Source organism: Miscanthus floridulus, chromosome 3 (assembly GCF_019320115.1).
Source record: "Miscanthus floridulus cultivar M001 chromosome 3, ASM1932011v1, whole genome shotgun sequence".
Taxonomy (NCBI): Eukaryota; Viridiplantae; Streptophyta; class Magnoliopsida; order Poales; family Poaceae; genus Miscanthus; species Miscanthus floridulus.
The window spans coordinates 19020763-19036231 of NC_089582.1; positions in this window are offsets into that span (position 1 = coordinate 19020763).

Sequence of the window (15469 nt, forward strand, 5' to 3'; positions counted from 1 at the left end):
ACAGCTTTTACTACGAGGTATGGTTTGTATGAGTACACTGTTATGTCATTTGGTTTGACCAATGCACCTGCCTACTTTATGTACATGATGAACAAGGTGTTCATGGAGTTTTTGGATAAGTTTGTGGTGGTGTTCATCGATGATATATTGATATTCTCCAAAACAAAAGAAGAGCATGCTAAACATCTGAGGTTGGTCTTGCAGAAGCTCAGAGAACACAAGTTGTATGCCAAGTGAAGCAAGTGTGAATTTTGGTTGAAGGAAGTTTCTTTTCTTGGTCACATTGTCTCTAACGGTGGAATTGCAGTAGATCCCGGTAAGGTGAAAGATGTGTTGAATTGGAAGCCACCAACAGATGTGGGACAGATTTGTAGTTTCTTGGGATTAGCTGGATACTACAGAAGGTTTATTGAAGGTTTCTCTAAGCTTACCAAGCCAATGACAGCCTTATTAGAGAAAAATGCTAAGTTTGTGTGGTCCGAGAAGTGCCAGGCTAACTTCGAAGAGTTGAAGAAGAGGTTGACTACAGCCCCAGTGTTGACTTTGCCAGACCTGAACAAAAGCTTTTTGATCTATTATGATGCATCTCGTCAAGGACTTGGATGTGTTCTTATGCAAGAAGGCAGAGTAGTGGCTTATGCATCTCGGCAGTTGAGAAAGCATGAGTTGAATTATCCTACCCATGATTTGGAGTTAGCAGCAGTGGTTCATGCTTTGAAGATATGGAGGCATTATCTCATTGGACATAAGAGTGGCATCTATACTGATCATAAAAGTCTAAAGTACATTTTCACTCAGATAGATCTAAATATGAGACAGCGTCGATGGTTAGAGTTGATCAAAGATTATGATTTAGAGGTACACTATCATCCTGGGAAGGCGAAGATCAAGATCTGGATAAGAACATTTGAACTGTAACCGTAACATTTGTAATGTTTAATATTGATGGACCTGTCGTCTACGTAGCGTATATAAAGCGAAACTCGATTCCACAAAAAAAATATAAATTAAAATCAATTATAAAACAATAAAATGCGAATGGGCCATCACTGTCGGTTAGCCATGAACCGACAGTGTTGTCTTACAAAACACTACCGGTTATCAACAAACCGATAGTGTTGTCTTGCAAAACACTGTCGGCTTGAGCCATGAACCGACAGTGTTGTCTTGTTGAACACTGCCGGCTTGAGCCATCAACCGACAGTGTTGTCTAGATCAACACTGCTGGCTTGAGCCATGAACCGACAGTGTAGGCTTGTTCAACACTGTTGGCTTGAGCCAAGAATCGACACTCTTGAAGCAACCATCACTGTCGGTTGGGACTATAAACCGGCAGTGTTGTTCAACTAGACACTGTCGGGTGGAGCCAGAAACCGACACTGTTTCCTGCAAATCAGTGTCGGTTTTTAAGAACCGACAGTGATGTCAACCCTCCATCACTGCCGATATGCCACTGTCGGTTCAAAATCTGGCAGTGAAGGGGGTTTTTGAACCGACGGTGATGTCCAGATGAGGGGTAGTGAGTGACAGTTGCTACTGCACAAATCGTCGCGCACGTCGGTGACATGATTCCAGACAAACATGAATTAATATAATTAGCACATGCAAACAAATGAAAAGTCGTCGGCAGTGCCCATCCATCTGTCGAACTATCATTCATCTCATCACACTCACCGTGAATTATGAAAGAGGATTCATTTAGACGCCGCCAGAGCGTCCTCCCATCGATCGGTTGCGTATCAGCTAGTATCATCCGAAAAGGACACCCCTCACTACTACATTCGTTAGACCATAGAATAGAAAAAGACTTGATAGATCGGCCAACGCAAACCCCTGTGGTCCATCCGTCCTATATATATCTCACCTCTCCGCAACAAGGACATCATCTCATCGCTTTATTTATCCTTTCATTTCTTTTTCTTTTCGTGAGACAGGGACAGCACAACATGGCATGGTCCTGAATGCATGCATTAGCATTACAGATTTGTTTATGACTTGCAACATAAGGAGTACATCAGAGATTGAAACTGAACACCCACGCATATTCAAGTTTCTTTCTTTGCATTATTGTCACAACTTGCATTGGTTTGGTTGATGCCACTTCTCCGCTCTAGCTCCTTTGTTTGTTTGGGTGCAGTGCCAATTAAAACTGCGGCGCCAAACCATGGTTTTATTTCAAGACCAAGAAATTGATGTCGACGTACATATATGGGCCCAAGTTTGTTGGCTGCAACAAGGTGAGTAGTAGTAGATATTATAACCACTGTCTTAAGCTTCTGGTTGTCTATGACATAGATTTCGCATGGTTGCTAAGTTAAGCATGACAGTACTGATAACCTCTCGCACACACATGCTTCGACTAATTCTTGTGTTAAGTTGCAAACTCTGATAAATTTAAATTTTGATGAAAACACAAGTCTTAGGTTCGTCTTTGACATGATGTGTGACCGTTGCTTGGGATAGTTCACCTTGTATACACTTGTTAGCACTAGGTTGATTTCTAGCTTATACCTGTTATGTGCTACTTTGAGTGGTGAATCCCTTGTTGAAATTGCTTAATATTGCTCAAATTGCTTAACTATCATATTTTGTTTCACTTGATCAGTTTGAGCATTTGCTAGCACTTGTAATTGTTGCTATACACACATGACAGCACCAGTTAGAGCATCTTTTCACTCTAATTACTATACTCTTGAAGCTTTTGCATTTCTGCATCCTTTGCATTCATAGCATATTTGATGGGGCGTTGCAGTCTTTGGGTTTAGCTTGATAAGTGCATGTGTCAACAAGGGGAAGAGATTTCCACACACAAAAGGGGAGAGATATCAAACCCACCTCATGTTGAGTGCATGCATTTGTTCAGGGGCAGTTACGTTTGAGTTGCTTCTGCTAGATGTGTTGAACCTTTGCCTCTTCTGAAGGGTCTAGCTGTCTTTCTGGCTTTTCGAGCTTTGCTAGTGGTGTTGAGCCTGTTTTGCCTCTTCTTGAGGGCTAGCTGTGTTGTACTTGGTGGCGTGCAAGTTTTTGCAAAGTGTTGCTCATTTCAAATAACCATGTTTTGGCTTTTCTCTGGCTTTTGGTCATTTGGGTGAGATCTTTGTTTTCTCTTCTTCTTCTTCTTCTTTTGTTCAAGTTGTTCGTGTGTTGGTGTTGATAATGCACTCATCAAGGGGGAGATTGCGAACACAAGGTTGATATGTTCCCTTATAATTTGTTTTGTGATGAGTGATTGTCAACGTGATCCACGACCTAGGTTGAGTTTGTGAGCTAACCATGGCGTGAGTTGGGTTGTGCGACATGTCTCTTGGTTTGTGGTGTGTAGGTGTGGAGCTCGGAGGCGGTGGTCGATGGCGAGGTGAAGGTCAAGTAGGGACGTGCCGTGCCGATGGACCGGGAGTGGTGAAGGACGGATGTGAGGCTTGGACTAAGGGACCAGGAGGCCGGGTGACCAGCCACGGTGGCTAACATCTGGGACATCGACAAGAGCAAGTGTATATGGGAGTGATTGTGTTGACCGAGTCAAGACGGCGGACGTGCGAGTTGAGCGGGGCTCAGAAGGACTTGGCGGACAGCCGGTCGATGACGGCAGTGACATGTGTTGGGTGGCGGGGGACGCGTATGGAGTATGCTACTCACGGGCGGTTTGGTGGTTTAGGCCTCAAAACCATCTGTGGCCAGTTTCACGAGTTTGGGCCTCAAAACCCGAGCGGAGGTTCCAAGGAGGAACGGACGGCACGTGGCGGCATCGAGGAGTTCGCGTCAAGGCAAAGCTATGTCATGAAGGGCGCGGTGGCCGTCGGATGAACATTACCTCAGGTTGGACCATAGTGCCCTCAGGTTAAGTGGTTCGACTCAAAAATATCTATGGGCAAAACTAGGATTGTGTAATAGCCCAATTAAATAGGAAGAGGGAGCTCCCATCTCCCTCACCTTTTTCATTTTACTTCATTCTTCTCTAGGTTTTCCCCTCCCCTTAGGTTTTCTTGTGAGAGAGGTCCACAAATTGGAGAATTTGTATAAGTACCAAAGATTTCAGTGGGAATGGAGGCCCTAAACTCCTCGTGTCCTTCGGGATTCGATTTGTGAGTTGTTCTTGTGAATCGTGTTTGTGTTCTTCGCGTTCTTCCTTTCCCCCTTCTCTAGTGTGGTTTGATTCGTTGTTTTTAGATTGTTTTGATTCGTTCCTTTTACACTGAGATGAACTAGGATGTGAGTTGAACCTTTCCACCGAGGGATTTCATCTAATTCCTAACGAGTTCTTAGACCGGGGCAAATCAAGCTCTAGGGTTGGAAAACCGGTGTTTTTCTTGTTCATCCAATTCCCCGTTGATTGGCTTCAAATTGGGCGATGATCTCCTAGAGGTAGCTCACCTATTGCCTTGTGACCATGTGGTTAAAATCTAGTGGTAATTGGTTTTGATTTGACCTCAAATCGAACGGATTTTGGTTGGAAGCGATTTTCGGGCAATCTGTTCTATGCTGTTTCGTGACTCCCGGACAGCCCAAGGTTTACCCGCAGACAGTCCACCACTCGGGTTTTAGCCTTGTCCAGAACCTGTTTTTAAACTTCGTCTTTCGCTAATTTGAACCACGGACAGTTTGCCCCTTGGTCCCGAACTGTCCGGCGTTCATTTTTTGCCAGCGTACAGAATCTGTTCCTTCGGTTCGGTTTTCTGATTTTTGAACTGCGGATAGTCTAGGGATACTGTAGCAGACTATTTGGGGGTACTGTAGCAGACTGTCCAAGATGTTGTAGCAGACAGTTCGTCGTTCTCTGTTTTGTGTTGTTCGGTCCGTTTCTCGCTCGTCCATGCTCCGATTCGAGTTCCGTCTTTTGCGTTGGATTTCTAGCAATTTAGGGAACTTCTCTAGGTTCTCCTCACACCCGGTGGCTCATGTTTTTATTGCTTTTGGTTGTGTGCCTTTTGGGGTCGATTTTGGGACCGTGATCGAAAGTTTAGAAAGAAATTTAAGGCTCACATTCACCCCCCTCTGATCGCCATTTCCGGTCCTTCACTGGGACATCTCCAAACCAAACCTAGTACACAACTACACGACCTAGACGCCTAGTATACCCATTTTGAGTACACTATATAAAACTATAAATAGCTACATGGCCGGCAAGATATACTGATGTTGCTGTCCTTCAGAAGAAAATGTTGTCCATCTGCAGTTAAGCAAGCAAGGGATAAACTAATTAAGCAGGTCGATTGCGAGAAAATGATGCACAATAATGCAGGATAGAGTGGTACTCCCTCCATACTGGTAATTAAGGTCGTTTTGGACATCATTTAGCATACCAAGAAAATGATGCACAATAATGCAGTATATTGTTTAGCGATCCAAATTCTCTGAATCGAACTTTCAAAGGTAATCACATGCATTATTACAGCGCTGGATGGGAGAGCAAAAGATGAAGAGAAAAGCGAAAGAGAAGTGGAGTTCAAGATCAGTTCTAAGTGTGTGGAAAGGGTCAGGCTGCAGTCAGGGCGGATTCAAAGAAAATGTGTCCAAATTCATTTGCTTTTAGGGATGGAGACCTCTTCGGTGAATGGCGTTACGCGTAGCACAAAAGTCACAAAAGTTCACCAAGTGGTGCCAAAACCCAATGGATGGATTTAATTTCAAAAGGAACTCGATCGTACCATATGACGGATAAACCTTACACTGTTGTATGGGCGTGGGACTCTTGGACAAATATATAGCGCTATTGATCAGTCCTAGCAGTAGTCTATCATGCAATGCAAGGTTCGCCAAGTGGTGCAAAAAACAATCAAACGATATGAAAGGAACTCGTACTATAGATACATAGGTAGGTAGATAGATAGATACACTACTACAGAATCAATTTTTAGGGGCGGTTTGGCCAGCCGCCCCTACCGAACCGTCTCTACAAATCATGCATTTGTAGGGGCGGTTTCCAAGCCACCCCTACAAATCTATTTGTAGGGGCAGCTTGTATTACCAGTCGCCCCTACAAATTGATTTGTAGGGGTGGATGTAGTACCAGCCGCCCTACAAATACCTATTTGTAAGGGCGGTTCAATCTAGAACCGTCCCTACCGTACGTTTTCCCGCAAAAAAAATTCAAATTTACAATTCAAAATTGCGTTGCCGAACGCACCGTGACCGCAACTACAAGCACAAGAGTATTATATAAACTACAATTACAAGTCTAATTCACAAGAATATATACAATCCATCATTAAATATACAAATTCCATACGCATTGTTATCAACGTCCTAGAACTAGCCTTTTAGTCTCACGATGGTGTTGGTACTTAGGATTCGTACCTAACTCAGACTCTCGGTCATGGTAGGCGCCTTTGACGTGTACAATCTAGTCCAATATGAAGTTGCAAAGGTCGTCGACGAGCTCTAAGAGTTGGTCATTCTTGTATGGGTCTCTTTTCATTCCTTTCCCTTCTCTCCACTACAAGAGAACAAGTTTTGGTTTAGTATTTCATACCATGTACGAAGTTTTTATACTACGGGTGAAGAGGTTCAAACTTACCCTTAAGGGGTGTCTCCTGTATGCACCGATGTTACTCATCATAGAACATATATAGTATCCACAATGTACACTCCTAGGCTTCTACTTGGGGCACTATGTGTTTTGCATATGAAAATGTTAAGTAATGCTTTTGATAGCCATGTAATAGAGTACTGAAGAAGTTACACTTACTGCACATAGTGTTTTTATAGCTAGCTTTTCCTTCCTTGCTGGATCATGCCTTCCATGATGATTAGTGACATAGAACCTAAATGCCTTGTTCGAATTATTTTAGCAAATACAACTTATTAGAATCCAAAAGTGAATGTTACAAGTACGTATACAAACATATAAGCTAATGAGGATTGTCGATATGTATATGTCTTGAGAATCGATATGAAGTCTTTGTATGTCACCGGGTCCCTATCTATTGAATCAAAGACCCATGCCATGCTCCTCCCGACATCGACGGCTATACAAATCCAGTGGTTGCTGCATGGATTTAATCATAGAACTAGATAAGCTCTTTTACATCGAATAAAATATATCGAACAAAGCTTTAAGTATAGAGTTGAACTTACTTGAAGTTGTATGGTAGCCATATAGTAGAGTGTTGTTGGAGAGTTTTTAAAGCTAGGGCAATGTATGCCGCAACCTTAAGGGACTCTTCCCTTAGTTTTGTCGTACAGATGAGCTCTTTCTCCCGAAGAGTCTTTGCAGCAGCTAGCTCTTTGGCATCCAGTGCCCACTGTTTAGGGTAATTAAAATTTGTTTGGGCTATAGCTTGAGGGTCTAGATACCTGGCTTTCACACTTGGCATTTGTTTGACAATGTGCACTTGCATTCTACAAATCACGGTGTCGGTTAGTTACAACAAAATTCAAAGATTACATTCATATCATATCAGGAGGACAAGGACTTATAGGCACCACGTGCGAATTAGATTCATCTCCATTTCTCCCAGGTGAAATCATGTGTGCATGTCATTGAAGTCAAAGACAATTTTCCTGGCTAGGCTTCTAAATGTGCTGGTGGGGAAGCATGCTTGTATGAGATCTATGCTCGTTGGGAGAACACGCAAGTACCAATCATGGAACCTTCTCATTCCAAGTGGTAAGCGCTAGATGTCCCGGTTTGGTAGGAAGGGCTTGCCTCTTTCATATGTTTTCGGGCAATCCTTTGACCATTTGATGGCATCAACATTTGGATACTGCTTTGCAATTTGGTGGAGTTTGCTAGTGATGGCCTCCTCAGAACCCCGTGATGGGACTTTTTTAACTTGGTTCTCAGGCTTGAACTGGTCATGGGAAAACCACTTGGACACCGACGAGATGTCTTTCATCGGAACATAAACAAGCCTTATGGTGATTGGATGCTTCTTTTGAAGTTCCCATTCAGGCACGTCCTCATCTTCTTATGCATCACCTTCTTTAGGAGGCACTCATTGTTCATGTATCGGCTATGCTTGTTGAGAAGACTGTGGCATCTCATCATGCACTTGCTCGGTATGAGCTAGAGAAGGTTGTGGCATCTCATCAGGCACATGCTCGCTAGGAGGCGGGGAAGAATGTGACATCTCAGGAATGTGGTGGTCACGAGATGGTGAAAATATCTCCCCAACCTCAACAACTCGCTCCAAATTTGGGAGAGGGGGAGGCGGCGAAGAAGCAGTCAATATAATATCCCATTTGTGCTAGAGGATAAACTGTCCCATAACGTCTTTGAGTAACACCAGCCCCTTAGGAGTTGCGTAGTCTATCCTCCACTGCATGAACTCGAGCTTCATTGTATGCACCTCGACCCTAGTGTAGTCCGGCGGTATCTTATTATTGTGGTGTAAGCCACTGGGAGGATGTGCCACACCCATTGCCACCTCCATCACAGTGTTCTATCAGCCGCTGAGAAACACCAAGGTGCAACTAGTTGGTTCCCGTATGCGATCGACGGGGGTTGTGGCTGTAGTGGAACCTTGGCTGCTAAGAACTTTCGGAGGGCTGCCAACTAATGCTAGTTCTCCCGGTGGCATCACTAATATCCGTGGCTCCTTAGATATTCCTTGCTCCTCCAGCGCCTTCACAACTAGAGCCTTCACTTAGAGGTCAAGACTAGTCTCCCGGTCTCTACCATGTTTCTTGTACATGTGCCTGTCCTCTTTGAATCCTTACTTCTAGGTCATCCTTTTCCCTAGCCCCATGGTGTGGCCTGTGTGCTCCTTGTTTCCCAAGCCAAGGCTAAGCTCGTCCCTCTCTCTAGAAGGATTGAATGAGTCCTTCTCCTTGTCTTCAGCATATTTCAGTATCCTTGATATTACCTCTTGGTCTCTGCTTATCAAACTTAAGATTACCCCGGGATGATTCTGTACTCCTCGCATATATCCAATTCCTTGAGCGTACCTTCTCAAATTTGTCACATCGATATTCCCAGTAGCTGCGGGCCTCTTCGTCCATCTTCCTAAACTACTCTTCCTTGGCATAGTAGCCACCGGGGCCTAGATGATGGTGGTGTTGTTTCCTCTTCGCCAGCTCGGTGTTACGGGCACTGAGCTCCAATGCCTCCGGTGAAGTCTTCTGAGCCACAAGCTCCTCACATTGACTAGGAGTTATTTTGCCAAACTTGTTAAAGGGAGTAACCCCCTTTTGGATATACTTCGTGTTGAGCTCCGACCTCCAACGTCGAAATGACTCTCCCATCATCCTAAAAGCATTTTTTACCAGTTTGTGCTTACCCTTCGGAAATCTAAAATTGAGCTTCAGCTGCCTATCCCATAGTTCTTCTTTTGTTCTCTGGTACCACTTTCCAGTTAGAGATTGTTGGGTTCAATTTATCTCTTACTAGGGCCCCGATCGCATTACAGAATCGTCCTCTTAATTCCTTTGGCTCAAGGATCTCCCCTGGTGGCGCGACCTCTGTTATCACATAGCATGCCTTATCTAGATATAGATTTCCTTTTCTATCCCCTCGTTTCCTCTTAGGCTTGGTAGTCATGGTTGTGTCTTAAGGTTGTGGAGCAGAGGCATCGTGATCCGTCTCTGTGGCTGTTGCTTCTGCTCTCCTTTCCTCTACTCCGTCTTATCCAGCAGGATGTCATGGATGTCGACATCGTCTTTTCTGAGTTTTAGGAGGGACCTATATATACGATAGGTCAAAGTGTTAGCAGAGGTAACACAGCCCAAGCTTAGCAAAATTTACAAGCTAAGGCTTTGTCCCTACCTCCTCATTCGGGTCAAAATCCTTGTCCAAATCTTCCTCCATTGACCTCCTTCTGGCTTCATGTGGGAAAGGATCCTCAGGACTTTCATATCCCTCTTCTGAGTCATCATCATCATCATCCTCTTCTTCTTCACCTTCAACAGCCTCTCCTGCTCTTCCTTCTGCTCCCCCCTTCCTCCTCGTCACACTGCTCCTGAGTAAGCATCACTTCTAGATCCTTTTCTAACTCGTTATCGAACTGCTTCTGAGTTAGCTGGTCCTCTAGTGCTTGCTCCTCATAGGTTGGCTGCTCATCATGCTTAGGGCATTGGGTTGCATTGTCTGGTGTTCGCAATATTATTCGCACTTTGTTCTAATAGATGCAAGAAAGTGTGCTTTTAGGTACACGAGAAGGTATAAGAAATAAAAAAGGTCTATAAACCAAAGTAGTCCTATAAAACAACAATATATCAAAAAAACGAGTAGTAGCAGTAGTAGAGGCCTCAAAAACATGTCAATCATCATTTCATCATGAACTTGGAGCATCAAGGCATCATAACAGAGAAGAGAGGAGAAGGTAATGTAGGGGCGGCTGCTAATGATGCCAAGTTCCTCACAAGTTCTTGATCATCAGCTCATATTCCATATAATGTATGGACTTGGACAATTTCATCATCGATAAAACAAAGGAGAGGAGAGGGAGAGGGGAGATTTGGCAAAAAAAGCAACAGCTGCTTAACAAACATAGAGAGGAAAAGGTGTAAAAAAAGCAGTTGCTGCTTCCCAAACATAGAGGATAGGAAAGGTGGCAAAAATAGAGGAGAGGGGAGATTTGGCAAAAAAAAAAGCAGGTGCTGCTTTCCAAAAAAAGCAACAGCTGCCATACTGACTTTGCTCGATCACACATGAACATCGTATGCTTAATATCTTCCGAACCTGATAGGCAGATCAGACAATCAGAAGTAGTAGACAGTAGTAGTAGGGAAGTAGTAGAATTAGTTGACAGAAGTACAAGTAGTTGATAGAAGACAGAAGTAGAAGTAGTAAACAGTAGTAGTAGGGAAGTAGTAGTAGTAGAAGTAGTTGATAGCTTTTGTTGGTCGTGTTTTTAGTGCGGTGTGAACAGTGTGTGTTCAGTTGATTTTTTATTATGTTTATGCATGAGTTGGATCTTTGTAATGTGTGCTGGAACTTTGTGGGCATGTCCGCATGATCCATATTTAAGAATATTAAAGTTGGGGTCAATAAATAAATAGTGGGGTTTGTTACATCTTGCTCTCTCGGAATCTGTTTTTTGGAGCAGTCTGCCTTTATCTTAATGCCAATTAAAATATACACGACCAAAATTATGAACTTTTTATGAGAATTACTAGACTTAATTATATTTCCAATGCCTCTGGAATCACCCCCATATCTGATCTGGTTCGTGAGATATCTCTGTTTCAAGTTAAAGATACTGCACAGTCTGGAATCTGGGAACAGTTTCGGTTGTATTCTGTTTTGAGTAATTTATTGACAGAATCTGGGAAAGTGGTCTGAATAAAAGTTGTAGAAAATTTCGTAAGCTTTCCAACCATATAAAGTACACCCTATTTGGATTTCTAGAACTCGAGATATGACTGTTTTACAGAACTGTTGATGTTGAGACTCGTCCAGAAAATTTTCAGAATGTATTCTAACCTGGGAATGTATAAATTTTGAATATTTGATAAGCAGATGCCTGGAAGAGGAAGAGGCCGAGGTTGTGGAGGTGTTCCCCCACATCCACCACCACCACCACCGACTATTGAACAACTCTTGGCAATACAAACGCAGCTCATGCAAACGTTGGTGCAGAATCAGCAGAACCAACAGGGTGGTGGAGCACCACGTGATAAGCGTGGTGAATTCTTGAAGGGCCATTCCCCGATGTTCTCTCATGCCACTGATCCACTGGAAACAGATGATTGGCTTCGAGCTGTGGAGAGGCAGCTCAACATAGCTCAATGTGATAACCAGTAGAAAGTATTGTACGCTTTAGGACAGCTTCAGGGGGGGAAGCTCAGGACTGGTGGGAGTCATTCGAGTATGGACGTCCCGCCAATGCTCCTCCTATCACCTGGCAGGAGTTCAAAGAGAATTTCAGATCTTATCACATACTAGAGGGACTGATAGAACTTAAGCAGGAGGAATTCAGAGCTCTGAAGTAGGGATCCATGTCCGTCGTTGAGTACCGCGATAAGTTTGCTCAGCTATCACGTTATGCTCCAAATGAAGTGGCTGACGATGCTGACAAGCAACGCCGCTTTCTTAAAGCTTTGTATGATGGTCTGCAGCTCTAACTTATGTCCAATACCTATCTCAATTTTTAGATGCTGGTAAATCGCGCCATTGTTATTAACAACAAGTGCAAAGAAATGGAGGCTAAGAAGAGGAGGCTTCAGGGCCAGGCCTCTGGGAGCAATACTCATTCGCATGCCAATCCTCAACAAGGCTTTCAGCAGAGGTTCCAGGGACCACCTAGTCAGTGGAATCATGGTCAGTATCCACAGCGCAAACCCGAACCAGCAGCAGAATGCCAATCAATGCCCTCAGCAGCAGAGTGGTCCGCAGACACCACGACAGGGAACCCCCAACAGCACCCCCATGAAGACGAGTGCACCTAGTACCCCCAATGTATGCTATTGTTGTGGAGAAGTTGGGCATTATGCTAATCACTACCCTAGGAAGCAGAATCAGCAGACACCCCAGGGTCAGCAGAGTAATCAGAAGGGAACGCCGTAGAAGCCAGCACCTAACATAGGGAGGGTGAACCATGTGTCTACCGAGACGGCGCTTGCTGAACCAGAAGTCATGCTCGGTACGTTCAATGTCCACTCAACCCCCGCTACTGTTCTTTTCGATTCTAGAGCTTCGCATTCATTCATATCACAAGCGTTTGTTAGAAACCATAGCATACCATTATGTGCCATGCAAAATCCCATATTAGTAAACTCACTGGGTGGAAGTATGTAAGCTTCATATCGTTGTCTTCCAACTAGTCTATCCTTAAGGGGGGTAGAGTTTAAAGTGAGCCCCATTGTGTTGAGAGCATCTAGTATAGATGTGATTTTGGGTATGGACTGGATGAAGCAACAACAAGCAGTGATCCAGTGTAAAGAGAAGGTAGTTGTGCTAACTGCACCCAGTGGAGAAAGAATCAGTGTTGATGTTGTCATACAAGCACAGCCGACCGCCACAGTGAACCAGCTTGATGATAGCGGCAACAAGGAGGACCCAGTGGTGTATGAATTTCTAGATGTGTTCCCCGATGATTTGCCAGGTATGCCACCTGACCATGATATTGAGTTTATTATTGAATTATTACCTAGAACTGCACCTATAGCTAAGCGTCCCTATAGAATGGGGGTTAAAGAATTAGAAGAACGTAAGAAACAAATTATGGAGTTACAGGAGAAAGGTTTTATTCGTCCTAGTTCGTCACCTTGGGGAGCACCAGTTATATTCGTTGATAAGAAGGATGGTACTCAGAGGATGTGTGTTGATTATCGGTCACTCAATGAGGTTATGATCAAGAACAAGTATCCGTTGCCTAGAATTGATGACTTGTTTGATCAGTTGAGAGGTGCTTGTGTTTTCTCTAAGATTGATCTTCGTTCAGGCTACCATCAATTGAGGATTCGTGCAACAGATATACCCAAGACAGCTTTTACTACGAGGTATGGTTTGTATGAGTACACTGTTATGTCATTTGGTTTGACCAATGCACCTGCCTACTTTATGTACATGATGAACAAGGTGTTCATGGAGTTTTTGGATAAGTTTGTGGTGGTGTTCATCGATGATATATTGATATTCTCCAAAACAAAAGAAGAGCATGCTAAACATCTGAGGTTGGTCTTGCAGAAGCTCAGAGAACACAAGTTGTATGCCAAGTGAAGCAAGTGTGAATTTTGGTTGAAGGAAGTTTCTTTTCTTGGTCACATTGTCTCTAACGGTGGAATTGCAGTAGATCCCGGTAAGGTGAAAGATGTGTTGAATTGGAAGCCACCAACAGATGTGGGACAGATTCGTAGTTTCTTGGGATTAGCTGGATACTACAGAAGGTTTATTGAAGGTTTCTCTAAGCTTGCCAAGCCAATGACAGCCTTATTGGAGAAAAATGCTAAGTTTGTGTGGTCCGAGAAGTGCCAGGCTAACTTCGAAGAGTTGAAGAAGAGGTTGACTACAACCCTAGTGTTGACTTTGCCAGACCTGAACAAAAGCTTTTTGATCTATTGTGATGCATCTCGTCAAGGACTTGGATGTGTTCTTATGCAAGAAGGCAGAGTAGTGGCTTATGCATCTCGGCAGTTGAGAAAGCATGAGTTGAATTATCCTACCCATGATTTGGAGTTAGCAGCAGTGGTTCATGCTTTGAAGATATGGAGGCATTATCTCATTGGACATAAGAGTGGCATCTATACTGATCATAAAAGTCTAAAGTACATTTTCACTCAGATAGATCTAAATATGAGACAGCGTCGATGGTTAGAGTTGATCAAAGATTATGATTTAGAGGTACACTATCATCCTGGGAAGGCGAACGTTGTTGCCGATGCTCTTAGTAGGAAGAGTTATGCCAATGAGGTGCAAGTGACATCGATGTCAAGTGAGTTGTGTGCTGAGTTTGAGCGACTGAATTTAGGCTTTGTCACTAATGCAGTGGAGTTGGTGTTGGAGCCTAAATTAGAGCAAGAAATACGAAAGGGTCAGTTACAGGATGCGAAGTTGAAAGAGATAGCGGAAAACATAGTGATTGGTAAGGCACCAAGATTCCGTATGGATGACAATGGGACTCTATGGTTTGGGAAAAGACTATGTGTGCCTGAGGATAAGGCTATACATGAGGCAATTCTTCATGAGGCACATGAGTCTGCTTATTCTATTCATCCTAGAAGTACCAAGATGTATTTGGATCTAAAAGAGAAGTATTGGTGGTACGGACTGAAGAGAGATGTTGCTAAATATGTTGCTTTGTGTGATACCTATCAGAGAGTCAAGGTTGAACATCAAAGACCTGCAGAATTGCTACAACCAATGAAGATACCTGAGTGGAAGTGGGAAGAAGTTGGTATGGATTTTATAGTTGGGTTACCACGTACTCAGAGAGGTTATGATTCAATCTGGGTAATAGTGGACCGGTTAACCAAAGTTGCTCACTTTATACCAGTCAAGACTACTTATAATGGACCGAGGTTAGCTCAGTTATATATGGAGAGAATATTATGTCTACATGGAGTGCCCAAGAAAATTGTGTCCGATCGAGGTACCCAATTTACATCTCATTTTTGGCAGCAAGTACATAGTTCGTTGGGAACCAAGTTGAACTTTAGTACAGCATATCATCCTCAGACAGATGGGCAAACTGAGAGAATTAATCAGATATTAAAGGATATGTTGAGAGCTTGTGCGTTGTAGTATGGTACAGGTTGGGACAAGAGTTTGCCTTATGCAGAGTTCTCGTATAACAACAGTTATCAGAAAAGTCTCAATATGGCACCTTTCGAAGCTTTGTATGGACAAAAGTGTAGGACCCCATTGTTTTGGAACCAAACAGGGGAAACTCAGGTGTTCGGACCAGATGTCTTGAGAGATGCAGAAGAGCAAGTAAGGTTGATCAGGGATAACTTGAGAGTGGCCCAGTCTCGACAAAAGAGCTATGCCGATACTAGAAGAAGAGAATTGGTTTTCGAAGAAGGTGATTATGTGTACTTGAAGGTGTCGCCTATGAGAAGTGTGAGAAGGTTTAACATGAAAGTGAAGTTA